Source organism: Acomys minous, assembly GCF_964271855.1.
Source record: "Acomys minous genome assembly, chromosome: 4".
Taxonomy (NCBI): Eukaryota; Metazoa; Chordata; class Mammalia; order Rodentia; family Muridae; genus Acomys; species Acomys minous.
The window spans coordinates 98,453,527-98,471,537 of record NC_140486.1 but is presented as its reverse complement, the minus strand read 5'-3'; the positions used below and the strand labels follow the sequence as shown (position 1 = coordinate 98,471,537).

General features: G+C 40.7%; 1 long non-coding RNA gene across 2 annotated transcripts in view; it reads left to right on the top strand.

The window, feature by feature from the left end:
- The window catches only part of LOC311595415, a 65,196-nt gene extending 60,715 nt beyond the window's left edge, over positions 1 to 4,481 (top strand). For both annotated transcript variants that reach the window (XR_014778434.1, XR_014778435.1), the window contains exon 6: positions 4,215 to 4,481. This is a non-coding gene — a long non-coding RNA (uncharacterized lncRNA). The remainder of the gene's footprint in view (positions 1 to 4,214) is intronic.
- The last annotated feature ends 13,530 nt before the right edge of the window (positions 4,482 to 18,011 follow it).

The following is an 18,011-nucleotide window of genomic DNA, read 5'->3' as shown; positions in this document are numbered from 1 at the left end:
CTGTTTCTTTGAGAGGGTTTGCGTGGCTAGGAACACTAGAGCAGAGACATGCAAGCCCTGTGCACTGTGGGCAATGCTATCCCTAAGAAGTGAGTACCCGCAGAGGAAGCATATACTCGCGCAGATATGTGCTCAGAGGAGACGACTAACAGGACTGGCAAATTCTAGAAAATGTCAGAAAGGGTTGGAGCTTCGCTCAAGTCTTAAAGAAAGAGACACGAGTTATCTCTCTGAAATAGTGGGCTGTTAATGCGAAGCCCCGGGACGCAACGCCACACCAGAGCACTGCCGAGAGAGCGCATGCAAATACGCCTGTACATAGTCAAGTTGTTCTCCATTGGCGCGTGTAGTCTTCTGGAAAAAAGCCTGTTCATCTGCCGCTTGCGTCCTATCCCTGTTCTCTCTGCAAGCTCTTCTTGCCAAGAAGCCCAATCACAGCATGCATCTGAAAGTCCCATGATAGAAGCAAGCCCTGGGCCCCATGCGCAGTGCCATTCTTAGGCACATGAACCTGTGCTGTATAAGAAATCTATCCAAGCAAGCCTAGGAAGCAGCCAGTGAGTAGACTTCCTCTACGGTCTCTGCTTTACTTTCAGCTCTGGGTTCCTGCATTGGCTTCCCTGGGTGACAGGATGTCACTGGAAGTGTAAGGAGAAAGAAACCCCTTCATTCTCCAACTTGCTTTGAGTCATAGTGTTTTATCACAGCGACAGGAAGCAATTTTGAACAGGTCCTTACACTTGTGTGACAAACACTCTACTCCCAAACCAAGAGCAGACATCTTATCATGTCCTAAGACTCCACTGCACTTAAGAGAAGAAAGCCAAAACTTGGTTAAAAAAAAAAGAAAGAAAAAAAGAAGAAAGAAAAAAGAAAAGAAAAGAAAAGAAAAAGAAAGAAAGAAATGGCAGATGGAAAGGGAGAAGCCATGACTTCTACCTTCCAACATGACCTCCAAAGTAGAGACTATCTTGATGTCGCTGTGCTGCTACATAATAAAATGGAAACAAAAAATGGTATGATTTTTGCAACTTGTTCTGTTTGCAGAAACTTACATTGGCTGAACAGATATCAAAGTATCTTGGGCTCTAAGGAGACAATCCAAACTCTTTGGAGCACTGATATTATTCAGAATGGATTTACTTTAAATTGCTGCCAAATGGATTAACTAACATTGCGATTACTTGTCTCTGTGCTATTTTTTGTGCCTTCAACAGCAAGCACACCCCATCCGGCTCCATAATTGCCTAGCAGATTGCTGTGGGGTGGCTTTGGATCATTGCAGATGGTGCCTCCTAGTGCCAGTTCCTCAGTCCCTGTTTACTCTGCCAGTGGCCTTGGTCATGATCTTCTAATAGCTCATTTAGAAGAGAAGAGAGAAGCATGGGGTCTCCCTGTTCACAGTTCACTTGAAATCAGCAGCCAATACTGCATTGTCATGGATACAAGGGTACAGGCGGTGAGCAATTGCTGAGTATGGCAAGAGCGTTCCCAAATTACTGTTCAAATAGATGATAAAGAATGGAAACATACAGTATATTTGTCAAAAGTATTAAATGGATGACAGGGATAACCTATTACGGTGATCAGTGACATATCGACCACTTGAATGCAGTAGGGAAATCTGTCAAGATGGAGCCAACGTTGAGTTCAAGTGAGAGATTTGAAAGTCACTATGGTGTTTCCAGATTGTTATTATCCCCACATGTGCTGTGATGGGGTTAGCAGACCTTCTGTCATGTTTTCTTGATCCTTTTATAAAACATTCAAATCTCCAAAAAATTCCCAAAATGTGCTGTGTTTGAGAGCACTGTGGACATAATCAGCAATAGTCAGAGAGGTCCTAAGCATCATAGTTCCTCCTCCTCCTCCTTCTCTTCCTCTTTTTCCTTCTTCTTCTTCTTCTTCTTCTTCTTCTTCTTCTTCTTCTTCTTCTTCTTCTTCTTCTTTTCTCTCTCTCTCTCTCTCTCTCTCCCTCCCTCTCTCTCTCTCTCTCTCTCTCTCTCTCTCTCTCTCTCTCTCTCTCTCTCTCTCTCTCCCCCTCCCCACAAGCATTATGGGATTATAAAGAAAGTTGCCCTATAACTCCTAATATTCATGTTAGGAGAGAAAAGCAAACACTCGACTACTTATACAGTAACTGAAGTAAAGTCTTTGTCTATCAAGCTGTAGACTGTACTTTACATGTCTCCACCAACATCAGAGTGTGTATTTCATTGCCTTCTCAGACAATTGAAACCTCTGATTGTAGCTGACATAGGTGATATAACACCACCATGGGACAATTGCAGATGCCTTGACGGATCATTCCATCATGAAAATGTGGTGCTGGTTCATATCTTTAACTACAAACACTAGTAGATGTTTCTAAAATTATCAAGAGAAAGAGAGAGTTTGTGAAAGGATGGGTAGATGGGTAAAAGTAAGAGGGAAACGGAGAGACGAAGACAGGGAAAGAAAAGAAAAAAACAGAGGCAGCCAAGAACATAAAAAAGAGAAAGTAAACTAAGTAACAAAATGGAAAGAGTCTGTTGGCTGTTTTTATTATTTTTTTTAGAGCTAACCAAAGGTCCTGTAGTGATTTAACTCAAGAAACATCTGATTAATGCTATCAGCAGCAATATATTCAGCACCTGAAGTTTAATCCTTCATAGGCTGTCATTTTGGGAGTTAGAAAGGGAACAGAGCTAACTAAAGTTACTGTACATGAAGACCATCCAATAGTATTCCATAAGATTAAATCATTTTGAGGCTAAGCATTTAAGCATTAAACTTAATAACTTTTGTAAGTACCCAAATTAACAAACAAATTTAATAAATGCCTAATCTGTGACAAACACATTTTTTAAAAATAAAATCACCATCCATGGGGTCTGGGGGAGATGGCTATGTGTATAAACCACTTGCCATGCAAGCACAAGGACCTGCATTTGCATCCTGAAAGCCCACCTAAAGTCAGATGTGGTAGTGTGGTAGTGTCTCTAATCCAGCGCCTCCACGGTAGAAAGGAAGGTGAGCATAGGATCCCACAGGCCCCTGGGCCAGCTAGACTGATGTGAGCAGTGGACAAACAGGGGAACCAGTCTCAAGCACAGTGGAACTGAAGACCAACACTAGAGACTGATTTCTGCTTCCACACATGCAGACAATGGCATAAATGTGCACGCACGCCACAGACATGTACATAGTCTTTACACACAAAGATTTTAAAAATTCACCCTCTAGCATGTATTAAAATTACTGCTATGGTATAGGGAAATTTAACCTTTGTTAAACCATGCTGACCTGAGCCTGAAAGGTGCTGGCATTTCTTACTTACAAATTGTTAAACTTTATCTGAGGAAAAAAATTAGGCCAACATTTTCTCCATCAAACAAACTGCCTATGACATTTTAACATATGACCATGAAGCTAGCCGAGTTCGAATTTCTTTTTTCTTTTTCTTTTTTCTTTCTTTTTTTTCCCTTGATTTGCAGGATGTTTCTAAAATTTTTGCCCAATTTTTAAAATAGCGTTTATTTGGAAAAAGAGAAAACATTCCATGGAGAATATAAATGTTAATATTTAATGTGAAGAGAGAGAAAGTACAATAGACTTCAAATATTCTTTGAAATGACATGTGTTTTGTATATACCGTATCTGACCAAGGTAAAGTCAGAGAGATGACATTGACAGCTGTGGGTCATGACAGGAAAGTCAAATGCTTGTCTAGACACCGTCTTTGATAACAATGGGCATTTTCAGATGGCTATAGAAAGCATCTCCTTTTCTAAAAGGTAACTAGATAGGATGATGTGTTCTCACATTACCAATAATTGCTGTTAGAATTGAAAGTATAACATTGTCATTTCCCTAACTGGCTTGTGTATCAGGTTAGAAACCATTCTCTCTTTCATAAATGATATTCAGTGGGTAGAAAATAATTCTGGTTCTTTTTTAAAAGCTATGCATTGTTAGGGACATCATTATCCCGCTAGGTAGTACACCAACTTTTATAATGACCTCCTCTTTCAGTAGATTATATGAATCTATATGGATGAGCAGCTTTAGTCATGGTCCCTTAACAGTCTCCTTTAATGGCTTCTGTTATACATTCGGTCGGATTGTGCTGCTGTGTATTTGTTCCTATATACCTCTTTTGTCATTATCAAGAATGTATATACCGTGTGTAACAAAGTGCTGCAGTAGGCCCCTCCTTTCTCTTTCTCTTCAAGGCCAGAGTGAGCTGGCTGCTGTCCTGAGTAGAACTGAGCCTGCGCAAGCACAACGGAGCCAGCTGAATTGGACCTTCATCAGGTTACCGTGCAAAAATATCACGACAAAAGCCTGTGTTCCATCTTGTCTTTTGATGAGTGCAGTTCAAAGCGGAAACTGTTCCTGTTTGGCATTGAGTGCCAAATTTCTAAACTGGCGCCCTAATTACAGCCTCGCGGCATGAAGACCTGTCCATTTGCGCATCAGTGGAAAGTAAATCCTGTATTGTCCTGGGGTCGGCCGCGATGCTGTCAATGAGCTACCAGAGTGTATAAATGACTCTTTGTCTTATGTGGGTTTTTCTTTTTTTTTTTTTTTTTTTTTGTCCTCTAACAGTTTAGAATGAAAAAATTTCAAAGATGTAGCAAAGTTTGGAGCACATTTCCAGTGAATATCTGTATACTTTCCAGGCAGAGTCTCCCATTATCAGTTTATTATGCCTACTTTAGCTCAGATCTAGTTTTCCACCCACCCGCTACCTCAGAGAAATCCCTAGTATTCTTGTAAAGCTTTTCCAAGTGAAGCACAGCCACTGCTCTCCCCTAAACACTTCAGCCTGGTGTAATGGTTTTGATGAAGAAAATGGATGCATTTCTCCCTAACCAACTTTGAAAGTGCAATTTCAGAGAGGCGAATAAAGGTAGAGGAAATTATTTTCCAGGAACAAAGATATGAGGAAAAATAAGTTTTGAGATACCACCTAGGGTCATTTTCTGGTGGGCTACTCCAGCCTTACTGGAATGTCAATCAATATAACTTCTTTTTGCTCCTGAGAGCAGGAGGAGGGGTTGCTCATCATCAGATTTTTGTGGCGTCCTTGGGGATTGGCAGCACGCGAGATTAACTCAGGGCCATGCAATGCTCAGACCCTGAGAATTGATAGTGGGTTGTGTCGTTATGCCACTTAGCAGACTGCGAACAGGTCTATTAGTATGTGCTGTGAGAATTAAGCAGTGTCTTTAGGACAACTCGGGCTTGGGATGAGATAGCAGGTTCCCTTTCACGAAGCTTTGTTTGGCTAAACTACTGAATATTCAAGTGACTGAGACACTTCTGTCTGTTCACAATGTGTTAACGTTATCTAGACAGCGAACGAATCTTCCTAGGTCGGAGATACTTGGATAAATGAGCAAGCAAACAGGGTGTGGAAATTGAGGAGAACGAAGTGTCCTCCCACAGATGTTAGGATAATCCGCTTCACGGGAGTTCCTACATTAGAAACACAAATAAATTAAAGGGGCAGCACTCAGACTGACAGGTGAGTGAAATAAGGGATTACTGGCCTTCAGGATGCTCTCCAGGTGCTTCCAGTGATTTGGGGCTATAAGTCACAGCATAGAATGGAAGTTGAGTGCACAGGACAACCTGCATGACGAGGTTGTACGGTACTCCCGTTGCCTGGGGTAGAGGAAAGGAGGGTGGAGAACAGCCATAGTTGGCTAGTTGGGGCCCAATCCAAGGATGAGATAGAAGCAGGGGTACTTAAAACTTCTTCCAGGCTAGAGAGAAACAAGGAAAACATTTCAGGGGGTTGAACAAAGATAACTAAGTGTGTGACAGATTCAAAAGGAGAGATACAGGTGTTGACAAATGTGCACCCCTTTACTGGACATAGAATCTTGCCCGTGTGATTCTCCAGAGCAAGAATGCTTGATTTTTCTCTTTTGTAGGGAAATATCTATAGAACCATGGTTAAAGTCTGCACCAGGTCTCATCCGATGTCCACTGAATTCTTCCAAGTGTTTCTATCCCTGGCGATCTGTAATTGGTGCTGTGCCCCACCTCATCAGGACAGGCACATCAAGAGTGTGAGTGGAGAAGACCCCAAAGATGGTGGATTATTTGGTCCAAGGGAAAGTACCACAAACTGAGAAATTTCAAGAATATAAGTCTTCCGTGATTAGGGAAGTTTAAGCAATTCTCCTAAATTCATACTGAATGTTAACTGAAAGCATTATATTTCCTTCTAATGCAATATTCTTGGTTTGGGGGAGTAAAACAGGGGTAGAAATTCACAAATGGGGAAAGCCAAGGAATGAGAACATGGAGGCAAGAAAAGGAGGAATAAACAGTAAAAAAAAAAAAAAAATGGAGGTGAAACATAGTCTTGAATCCCAGTGTTTTATCTTGAAATCTCCCCTTCTCCCATTTTTCTACAGAAAACTACATTACACATAATCCTTTCTCAGGACAACTGACTTGATTTATACTTTCTATCTATAGCTGTGTTTGGTTCACACACGTTTTAGTTAAAGAGAAAAATAAATCCCAAGATATAAAATTGTCCACAAATTCTACACATATTTTTATGTGTATGTGTGTATGTCTTTCTGTGTGAGTATAAACAGCTTGTGGATGCCAGAATAGGACATCAGATCCCCGGGAGCTGGATTTCCATGTAGTTGGGAAGTAAAGGACAATCTGATGTGGGCACTGGAAACCAAACTTTAGTCCTCCTGATGAGCAGAAAGCATCCAACCTCTGGGCTATCTCTTCAGCCCCAATGAATTCTAATGTCATATGCTAATTTTTTTCATCCTAAAGCTTCATGCCCATTGCCTTTCTATAAGTCATGGTTATGCTCAGCTCAGAGCTCAATGGACAGTAGGCATACATTGGGGGCCTTTAGTACACTGCATACATGAGCATTTCACAAAAACATTGAAGGATTAGCTAAGTTTTTATGTTTTAATGGTTAAAAGAAACTCCATGAGAAGAAAATGCCATCTAAAATTTTCTGGAAGAGCAGTCAGAAATCAGGAGCACAAAAGCTCCATTTGGCTGCTGGTACCCAACAGCCGCATCCCCTTCTGTAGGCATCCTTGTTGCCCTCCTCTAGCACTTGACAATGGGAACTCTGGGTTCATGGAATGTTTCTCACGTCCTATAAGAAAGAAGTCCAGAATGTATCAAGTGAGGGCGCATTATTCCCCATCCTTTGTTCTTTTCACAAAAAACCAAAGTCAATGTTCATCTTCTATACAATTGGCCTTGCTGGCAACCACCCATTGTCTGCTTGATAATGGAATAAATTTGAATTTTAGCATAGGCCTAGTTTAGAATGGGTACAATCAATAAGCAATAAACATAGGCCCTGGGGGATTCTGAAGATGAAAATAGGTACTACCTTGTGCATGATGAAGAGGAAAAGGCTGAGCTGAGTGCCCAGAGGAAGGAATTAACAAGATAAATTGGATATAGAAGTTCTCTACTGCATCGTTGCCAAAAAACGGATATATAAATACACCCTTTATTTTGTCATCATGTATGAGATTTTCATATCTATTAAATAAGGTTTCCAATATTATGCAAAAGGTAAAAAGACCACAAGTTAATTATAGACATTTTAAATGATTGGCAAATGCAGGTTTTTCTTTTTTCTTTGTCTTCCCAATTTTTATAGTATTTATCCATTTATCCTCTATCTACCCAACTAACTATCCATCTAACAAGCCACTCACCCATATCCACCCACCCACCTATCCATCCACCTATCTCAAAAAGAATACATTGTAGACATGTACTAACATTATGAAAAACAATGGAATACATTTCTTCCTCCAAGTGGTTTCACAGTGTAACAACATACCGTATCTTCCCATTGAGGGAGTTATGTCTGGGTTTGTGGAATACGGTCTCTAAGGATGGAGGATAACCATGGTGCATTATCTTGGGAAATTTAATTTTTTCTTTGAAGCTAATTTATTAGAAATATCAATTAACAGGTCATTTAAACATTTTTCATAGATGAACATTTTTTTTTAGATAGAACAGTTGGAAGTAGTTTATGGAACTGGCAAAATTTATAAGGTTTTAAAATATTGCAGCATTAACAATGAGCCTGCCTGACATTCCATGATTCAGGAAAGGTTTGCGTTAAAGCTCTCAGAATGAAGGAGGGTAGGTGCAGATTTCCAAGGGAAAGCTTTGGGAATGACACTGCCTGGCAGGTGGAGCCAGCCTGGGAAGGGCATCAAATGCAATGCTGAGGAACTTGGACTCCATCCCGGAGGTTCCAGGAAGCCAGCATAAATGAAACAATGTGACGAAACTCCCAGAATGGTTTCGGTCCTTTGGTAAGCTGATATCAGGTACTGTCTAGAGCTTGTTGAGTTAGCAAAAATAACCTGGATACAGTGCTAGAGACTGTGAGTCAGAGTGCCACCCTCTCGAGGCCACCAACCAACTTGCCGTGCAAGTGAACTTGTATAAGCTCTTCATCCTGATTGCGGCTCAGTCTAGCAAAAAACGGAGAAGGCGTTTGTTCTTCTGCCCCTCCAGGGCCATTGTGTGTCTCAAGGGAGAGACATGCCCGTGAATGCTCTGGGTAAACAGGGTGGGCACTGAACAATACACAGAATGCTAATAAGTATGAGTCACTGCAACTGTATCGTAAAAGCGCTCAGTAAATATTTTCATAGATTTCTCTAAGTGAGTTACTAAATGTTGCTCTCTCTTTTTATTTTAAATCCATGCAGCATGCCCTTACTCAGAGGATTAAGAGTTCATGTTCCTTCAAGGTTATAGTCTCTCTGGTTTCATAGCACCTAAGCGCAGCCTCCAGTACAATAATTTAAAAGGTACTAAGCAAGCATTCTTGCACAGCACTGTTCTGGTAACCAGGCATCATATGGGTGGCCCTCTCTTCTCTTACCCCCAAACAACTCCAACCTCCATCTCTCTCTTATTTCTGAACATCAGATTCAAGAATATGTCTTGAAACCCCACCACCACCAGGAGTCCTTGTCACTGTTTTGTTTGTGTTCTTCTATGCCATTTTCTGCTCTCTTAAAAGTAAGCATAACCTGGCTTTCTTTTTCTTTATCATGTGTGTTTGTTCCTATAGCAAGAATGAAACGTCTCCACCTTGTACAATACTAGATTCTAGAAAAATAATAAGAGTATTGGAAGTCTCTGTGTCTGATGTGAAGGGGCTTCTAAAGGGATGGGTAAGCAATGATGGAAGAGGTTTCCTGCAGAGCACTACAACAGGGAGAAGAAGTGGGCAGCAGAAGATTGTGGGCACCTTGAGCAGGCAGTGATTGACACTGTCTGCAGAGTACTGGCGAGGACTCATAAAAACAGAGGAATTAAAGGACGTCAAAGAAAGGGAAATTTTTGGATTAATTTATTCGAATACAAATTGCCCCCCAAATGTTTTCTGATGTATCTTAAAATTATAGACAATATGTTTGAAAGTGAGTGAGGAAATCAGGACACTGAGCAAACAGGGAGAGGAGAATAAGATGAAAGCGGGGTGGGAACTAGTCTACAAAAATAATTAAGTCAGATCCCATTGTTTGTTGGATGTTCATTGCAGATTTGGCTCTGAGTTTCCACAAAGAGAAGCAACATTATGCAAATGAATCAGAGCATACTCGAAATGAAAGGCAAACCAACCACTTATTGATCTCAACCTTTCTTGACACTGTGAGACATGGCCTTGGCAGCCACATGAGAGGGCCCTAGTGAAATATAAGCCATATTTTTGTACACCATCGCTGCATCCAACAGGACAGCCGAGGAGTTTGCACTCACTGCCGTTCTGCTGGGAACCAGTGGCAGATGTCTGTGCCAACTTCAGTGAAAGCACTTCTGTGTTGTCAGGTATATAACTCAGAACAATAAGTACAGTTTTGCCAGGTTGGGCTGGTGTTTGGAGCTAAAGGTACAAGACCTACTATGGCAAAGAGTTGGGAAAGCAGCAAGGGTGACTGTGGAGCCACACAGAGTTTGGCATGCCCATAGCATGGGGTGTGTCTGGGAGCTCCCGTTCCATGTAGGATGAAATCCAAAGTCTTGCTGTTACATCAAGGCCCTTGATGACAGGTACCTGCTTTTGCTTGTAGCTATAAGCATTGCTTTGTCCGCACCTTGGAACCATAGATTTTAATCTCCCTGAAGTCTTTGTATTTTGTTTTGTTGTTTCCTAGCTATCTCATACTTTGTCATGATTGCCATACCTATGTCCCGTTCATTCAAGGCTGAGCATCTTCTGTCAACTGTAGAAAGAACCCACCATTCAGAGCTGACATTTCCTTTCTCCTCTGGGCTTCTCAGTGCCTTGATCTTTTTTTTTTTTTTTCCCAGAGCTGAGAACCGAACCCAGTGCCCTGCTCATGCCTAAATCCCGATCCCTGACCCTTTGTTTGTTTGTTTGTTTGTGTTTGGTTTTGTGGTTTTAGGCATGCTGGACTTGTTCTCTCCTCTCTAATCTACACCGATGTGACAGGATTCTGTTTCATTCATTTGCATTTCTCTACCACCTGGCAAAACATCTTACACAAGTAGTCACTTAATTAATATTTGTGTAAAGAAGCGGAGGCAGAAAGGGAAATTGAGGTGACAGGCTGTCCAGGACACTAACATTGTTAGCTGAGAAAAGATTGAAAAACATCTCTCTCTCTCTCTCTCTCTCTCTCTCTCTCTCTCTCTCTCTCTCTCTCTCTCTCTCTCCTCCCTCCCCCTCCCCCCTCTCTCTTTTCTGGAAATGTTGAGTTGCATATTATAAAAAAAAATGGAGATCCAAGAAAGGCACAGAAGGAGTAAACATGATAACCCAACACTTAGCAGGGATTACTGGCCGTATTGTGTGACAAGATAAAGACAAACTGATCAGTTGGCACTTCTGGAAGGTGCACTGTTGTGTTAGAGTACAGGTCTTGGCTGAGATGGGGTCTGAAAAAAACAGTGTGTAGACAAAATTGCTAAGACTTTGGAGCTCTTTTTAAAAACTTGACTTCAAAGCTACATACTTCATCAGCTGATTCTCTCCTGGCATTAATAATTATTGTAAAACCAGATAGACATAGAGTGTGTCAATGAACCTGATACATTTATGGAGCTGTAGCTACCGCCCTCACCTAGGATGCCTCCTTCCTAATCCATCAGAAGGGTCCTCAAGTCTCATTGTAGACTCTGTCACTCCCGAGGAGTAAGTAGCCACTTTGCCGTTTTTCATCACCATTTACTGGTCTTTAAGTTTGGTGTAAATGGACATACAATGAACACTCTTTTATATTTTCCCTTACATTGTATATGATTACAATTTTATCATTTTCGCTGATGCATAATATTCTACCACACGAGTATATAAATACTACTAATTTATTCTATTGGTGGATATTCAGGTTATTTCCAGTTTTTATATATTGTGAATGATTATTCCATCACTTTAATGCCTTGAATTGTTCCGTGAGGCCGACTTTGGCTCTAAATCAGTTACATCGCTCAAAACCTTGAACTTAGGGTCTAGTGCTATCTCTGACAGTTACTAAGTCTATTACATTTGTGAACAAAGCCAGTTGTGTTCTTAGCAAAATTCAGATAACTCTCTAAGCCTTCCACTTGACTCTTAAGACAGAGGAGATCTCAACTACACTAGAGAATTCAGTGCTTGAAATGACACTAAAGAATTTAGCGTCTGCATGAGATCATCAGGTGACTCTGAGTCACTCACTGTTGGAGCTACTGAGGCTGACATGCATTAAACGCCCCCAATTGTTGAATAAATCAATGAATGTTAATAATAGTTAGCAATTTCACCCTTCATCTTCCCTGTCTAAGCAATAAGCCTTTCTAATAGACATCTTATTCAGACACGAAGCCAGCACAGAAATCATGGGTACCTGACTGAGATACAGTGGCAAGGCTGGCCCGATGGCTCCTGTGTGCACCTCCACTGAGTTGTACAGTGGGTGCGCTGCTTAATTCCTCTTCTTTTCTTAGTCACTGTTCCCCTACCGTGACATTCTCAGGGTGGTGAAAGTGTTGTTTGATCAGGTGCCGTGTTCCATGGAGCACGTCTCAACAGGGACTTACGATGGGATGGAGAACAGATGTTGCTTGCCTAATACTCTACGTTGCTACTTCATCCTCGATTCCACCACATGTGCTTAGCTCTTGTGAGTCACTGCAGAGACTCATAGTATTTACCAAACAGACCCACTTATGTAACAGCAGCCACTGTGAGTGCTTCCTTTAGAAGATGCTCATTGTCCCTGTTCTCGCTGCTTAGCTGCTTCTGATGGGGACCCTGGTCACAACCATCTGCTCGGTGCCAAAACAACTATTTGCTGAATGGATCATAAACCCAGCCCAGGTGTTTTGGTTACATGCTACCCAAATAGCTGGTTTGATTAATGTAGAAAGAGTGATTTTTTTTAAAAAATGGGGATGAGGGCATTTTAAAAAGAGAGACGGCAACTAATTTTTATACATTGTGTTAAATTGAGAACATTTATGATGATTGAATCAAGAAAATCCATTAAATATGGCTGTAATTTCCTGTATTACTCAATTTGGGGCTGTAGTTTCACTTCTTAGAAACTGTCTTTAATGAATGGCAAGGTTCTTGTGGCTTAAGGAAGCCATTTCTAGTTTTCCTTCTGGGGTACTACGCTCTTCTCTCCAAATGTCAACTAGGCATCTAGAAGTCTCCTTTTTTCTCTTTTTGAAATATTGTGCAACTTATGTCCTTCTTGCTGAGTAGAGGTCTTCTGATGAACCGGTGTCCACTTTCCCAGAGACCATGTCACTCAATCACACAGTTGGGAGTGTCCTGAATTGGCCCTTCATATCTGTGGCTCCAATCTCCTCATTCCTCCTATCAGTAAGTCCTCTTTTCTTCATACCCCTATGACTCAAGACTTAACACTACGCTGTGGATGGATTACTGTCTTTGGAATCCTTTTTTTCTAAGACCAACCCTCTTCCTACTCTGACCCTGAGTTTTATTTGACCTTATTATTCCTCCCTGTAAAATTAACACTACACACCCTTACTTCTGCCTTAAAAACTTCCATTGGCTGGGCTTCCAGGAAACAAAGAGTCCTTTGTCCTTTCCCTCCTTTCATGTGATGGCCTTGGCTTGGCGCTCCAGCATTGGCCTCGCCCTACTCTGGCAGGCATTTGTCACCCTTATAATAACAAATTCCCTCAAAGGTGTGATGCAGTTACTCTTCATGGGACTGACTAGTATGTTTAATACTTACACAATTCCAAGATGACAGCATTCTTACCACGCGAAGCCCAAGCGTGTTCAACTATGCAAAGCATAGAGGCCCCGCTTCTCCCAGCTTCATACTCTCGGCCCCGAGTCAGTGCTTTTCATATACATATTCTCTTTTTCCACCCTGAGTCATCCGTCCTTCACTTCAAAAAAGTTTCATGTCACCCTTGAACTGTTGGGTTGAATGCTAGCTGCTCTGAGAAGCTTCGTCTAGTTCTGAACTTTGCCTTGCAGCCTATACAAGCTGAGAAGTGAGCATCTGTGTGCTCATCCTGAAAGCTCCCAGCCAGAGGAGAGGCTCCTTCCAGGAAGGCAGAGTTGACTTAGTTTTTGTGTCCCCAGATTATGATCAATGGATGACTGATAAAAAGTGAATGAGCAGATTACTTAACTTGTCATTTGAAGTATGAAGCAGAAAAGAGCCACAGAGAAAATTATTATGGAGGATTGAAAATGGTATTCTATAAATCTATACAAGTAACACTAAATGTACTGAGCATGCTGTATCATTTATTTAGAATATATATGTAAGTACACACACATTATATACATGCTTATACACACACATATACATGTATATACACATATGCCTTTATCTATCTATCTAAAGAAAAAGAGATAAGGATTTTGAGAGAGGTTAAGGGTGATACATGGAAGGTGTTGGGAGGAGGAAAAGTAATAATTTCCAGAGCAAATCTTTCCCCAACAATTTAATTTAATTTCCATCAGTATTGAGAATAAATTTGTTTTATTAAACCTTTACTTAACTTGTTTTTTGTCCATATATAAAGTTTATTCTGATTATTATAATCCCTACCTTGTCAAATTCCCCTCTCATCTCTATTACTTGCTCAGTTTCTCCCTGAAGTTTCTTTTCCAACATTCACACATTTGTTTGTTTGTTTGAGGGTTTTGTTGGTTGGTTGGTTGGTTGGTTGGTTGGTTGGTTGGTTGGTTGGTTGGATGGCTGGCTGGCTGTTTGGTTGGTTGGTCCTCTACTGAGCTTAACTAAGATCCTCTGATTGGCCATGAATTTGGAACTATTTATTGGAGTTTGGTGGGCTCCTAGTAGGTATAATTGAAGACAATGGCTGTCCCTCCACCAGAATCCATAAACATTCCATAGTTTCAGCAGGGAACAAGACCAGCCCTGTGAAGCTCTTCTCCGAGCCGCAGTTGAGTATTGACAGGCCCAGTCTTGCACAGGCCTAGTCCAAGCAACTCCTACTGTGAAATTATGATTGTTTTGTGTCATGCCCAGAACATAATATTTACAGCTCTTCTGCCTCTCTTCCAGTTCTTACATTCTTCCACCCCTTCTTTGGTGATGATTCTTGAGCCTTCGGGAGCACGGTGTAAATGTAAGTCCTCTTTAGGACTAAGCGCTTAACTATGTCTCATTCTCAGTCCCTTGAACAGGCAGGTGTTTCTTCATCGACTTCTGTTCACTGCAGAGAGGAGCTTCCCTGATAAAGGCTAGGGTAGCACTTATTGGTGGTCATGAACATAAATATTTAGAAGCTATCCTGGTGCCATGACAGCTTAGCTAAACAACAGTAGTCAGTTCACTCTAGGGCCAAAGACCTCAGGCATAGGTTTTTGATGGAGCTTGTAGTACCAGGCATGAAATCTTTTTCTCAGCCTGTGTTATCTCATCCAGTGTAATTATTTTTCCATTTCCATCCATTTATCTACAAACTTCATTTTTCTTTACAGCCGAGTAAAATTCCATTGTGTATATGAACCGTGCTTTCATTATCTGCTTATCAGTTGATGGACATCTAGGCTAATTCCATTCTCTGGATATTGTAAACAAGGCAGTGATGAACTTGGTTGAGCAATTATTTCAATGGTAGTATCTAGAATTTGTGAGGTGTAAGTTTGTGAGTAGTATAGTTAGGACCAATAGAAGCTCAATGTCTACCTTTTAAAAATCTCCAACACTGATTTCCATAATAGCTGCTTCAGCTTGCTCCCCCAACCAACAGTGAACGAGGTTCTTCTTTCCCACATCCTTACCAGTATTTCTTGGCATTTGTTTTTCTGATGTTAGTCATTATGATCCTGGTGAGATGGAATCTCATTGGAGTTTTAATTTGCATTTCTCTGATGACTAATGGTGTTAGGCACCGTTTTGAAGTATTTATAAGCCACTGGTAAATTTTGCTTTAAGAAGTTTCTCTTCTGATTCACACCCCAGTTTTTTTTTATTACTGTCTGTTTTCTTAATATATTTTAGCTCTTTCTGTATTCTATATATATAGATATGGAGGTATAGCTGGCAAATATTTACCTCCCATTTGTGGGCTTCCTTGTGGGATTGACATTGTCCTTAGCTGTACAGAACTTTTTAGTTTCATGAGATCCCATTTGTCAATTGCTCATGATATTCACAGGGCTAATAGAATCCTATTCAGAACTTCCTTGCCTGTTCCTACATGTTCATGTGTACTTTCTACTTTGTCTTCTAACACTTTCAGAGCATCCTGTCCTGTAATAAGGTCCTTGATCCACTTGGATTTGGTTCTGTAGAGATTTGGAGATAAAGATATAGCTTCCTTCTTCAACATGTTGGTATCCAGATTTCCTGGCACTATTTGTTAAAGATGCTGTCTCTTCTCCAGTGTGTATATTTGGCATATTTCCTAAAAATCAGGTAGCCATAATTGCATGGGCTTTATATCTGTATGCTCTGTTGTCTTCTCCTGAGCTGCCTGTCTGTTTTGTGCAAGTATCATGTAAGCTGTATTCCTCTGGCTCTATAATACAACTTGAAATCAGGAGTGATGATTCTTTCCACAGCATTCTTACTTTGTTCAGGATTGTTTCGACTATCTCTGGTCTTTTTTTTGCCAGTTAAATTTAAGGTTTTTTTTTTTTCTGTCTGTGAAGAATGGCCTTGGAATTCTGATTGGGACTACACTGACTCTGTAAGATGCTTTTCATAAGATAGTCATTCTTACAACATTAATTCTCACTATTTATGGATATTAGGAGGTCTTTCCATCTCCTTGTGTATTTTCTTCAACTATAATTGTCTTTCGTTTATTTAAATTAGTTTATGTCCGGATATTTTATTGTGGCTATGGTGAATGAGATTGCTTTCATGACTTGTTTATACTATGTTTGTCATTATTTGCTAAGAAGGCTATTATTTTTTCCTGGTAGCTTTATATTCTGCTACTTTATTGAAAGTTATTTGTCAACTCTAAATTTTTGGTGGAATCTTCGGTGTCTTTTATGTTGAGAACCATACCATATTCAAAAGGGGACATTTTGGCTTCTTCCTTTTCTGTTTTTATCCCCTTTCTTCCTCTTGCTTGTCTTATTGCTCTAGCTAAGATTTCAAGCACTGTATCAAACAGACATGGAGACAGTGGCACCTGTCTTGTTGCTGATGTTAGAGCAACCACTGTGTGTTTTTCTCCATTTGGCATGGCATTGGCCACACGTTTGTCATGTATCACCTTTATTATGCCGAGGTATATTCCTTTCATCCCTTCCCACTTTGTTTTATTATTGAAACACTAGATTTTGTCTAAGGCCTTTCCCACATCAGAGCTGGTTTTTCCTACTCCAAAGTCATAGACATAAAGAACCTTCTCGCAAAGCAACAGCCTAAGAGAAGACACAATTGTAGAGAGGAAAGAAGGTTCAGCAGTCCTGGATAGTCTAGATAGATTAAAGAAAAAGATAGAAATTTTGAAAATGGTTAGACACCAGAAATTCTTTATTTTTTTAATTAATTAATTTTTTTATTTTTTATTTTTTCTTGCTACATCTCAATGGTTATCCCATCCCTTGTATCCTCCCATTCTTCCCTCCCTCCCATTTTCCTCTTACTCCCCTCCCCTATGACTGTGCCTGAGGGGGAGGGGACTTCCTTCCCCTTTATATGCTCATAGGGTATCAAGTCTCTTCTTGGTAGCCTGCTATCCTTCTTCTGAGTGCCACCAGGTCTCCCCCTCCAGGGGACATGGTCAAATATGAGGCACCAGAGTACGTGCGAAGGTCATACTCCACTCTCCACTCAACTGTGGAGAATGTCCTGTCCATTGGCTAGATCTAGGTAGGAGTTTAAAATTTACTGCCTGTATTGTCCGTGGCTGGTGCCATAGTTTGAGCGGGACCCCTGGGCCCAAATCTGCCTATCATAATGTTCTTCTTGTAGGTTTCTACTTCACTATTCTCCCATGCTTCCCTCATCTAGAGTCCCAATAGGATGTCCTCCCCTCTGACCCAGTTTCCTGGTTAGTGAAAACTTTCATGGGACATGCCCCTTGGCCTAGTATGCAGATATAAGTGAGTATTTACCAGAGATTCTTTAACTATACACATAGTGACTTGGTTGTCACCTCTATATGGATTTCTAAACTCAAGTCTACATATGAAGAGATTCTGCTAAAGTGACAATATCTCACAGAGTACCATATACACAGTCTGGCCTGAGCTAGCCTGTACCACAGAGGGTCAGATATTTCAGAAGATGAAAAGAAAAGAGATTCAGGATTAAGACAAGACAGCACAGGGGCCCTCCTGTCTGTGACTATTTTAACTCCTCTGACACTGGTGTGGCGGCTAACTAGAATCTCATTACCATCACTTCTGAATATTGATTATAAATTGCTGAATGTATATTTATGCTAACTTGGTTGCATTATAGAGTTTATTACACAATATAGAGGTAGTCTGTTTAAATGCGTCTCTGGTTATTTTTGTAAGTCTCAGTGAAATTCCATGGAGTCAT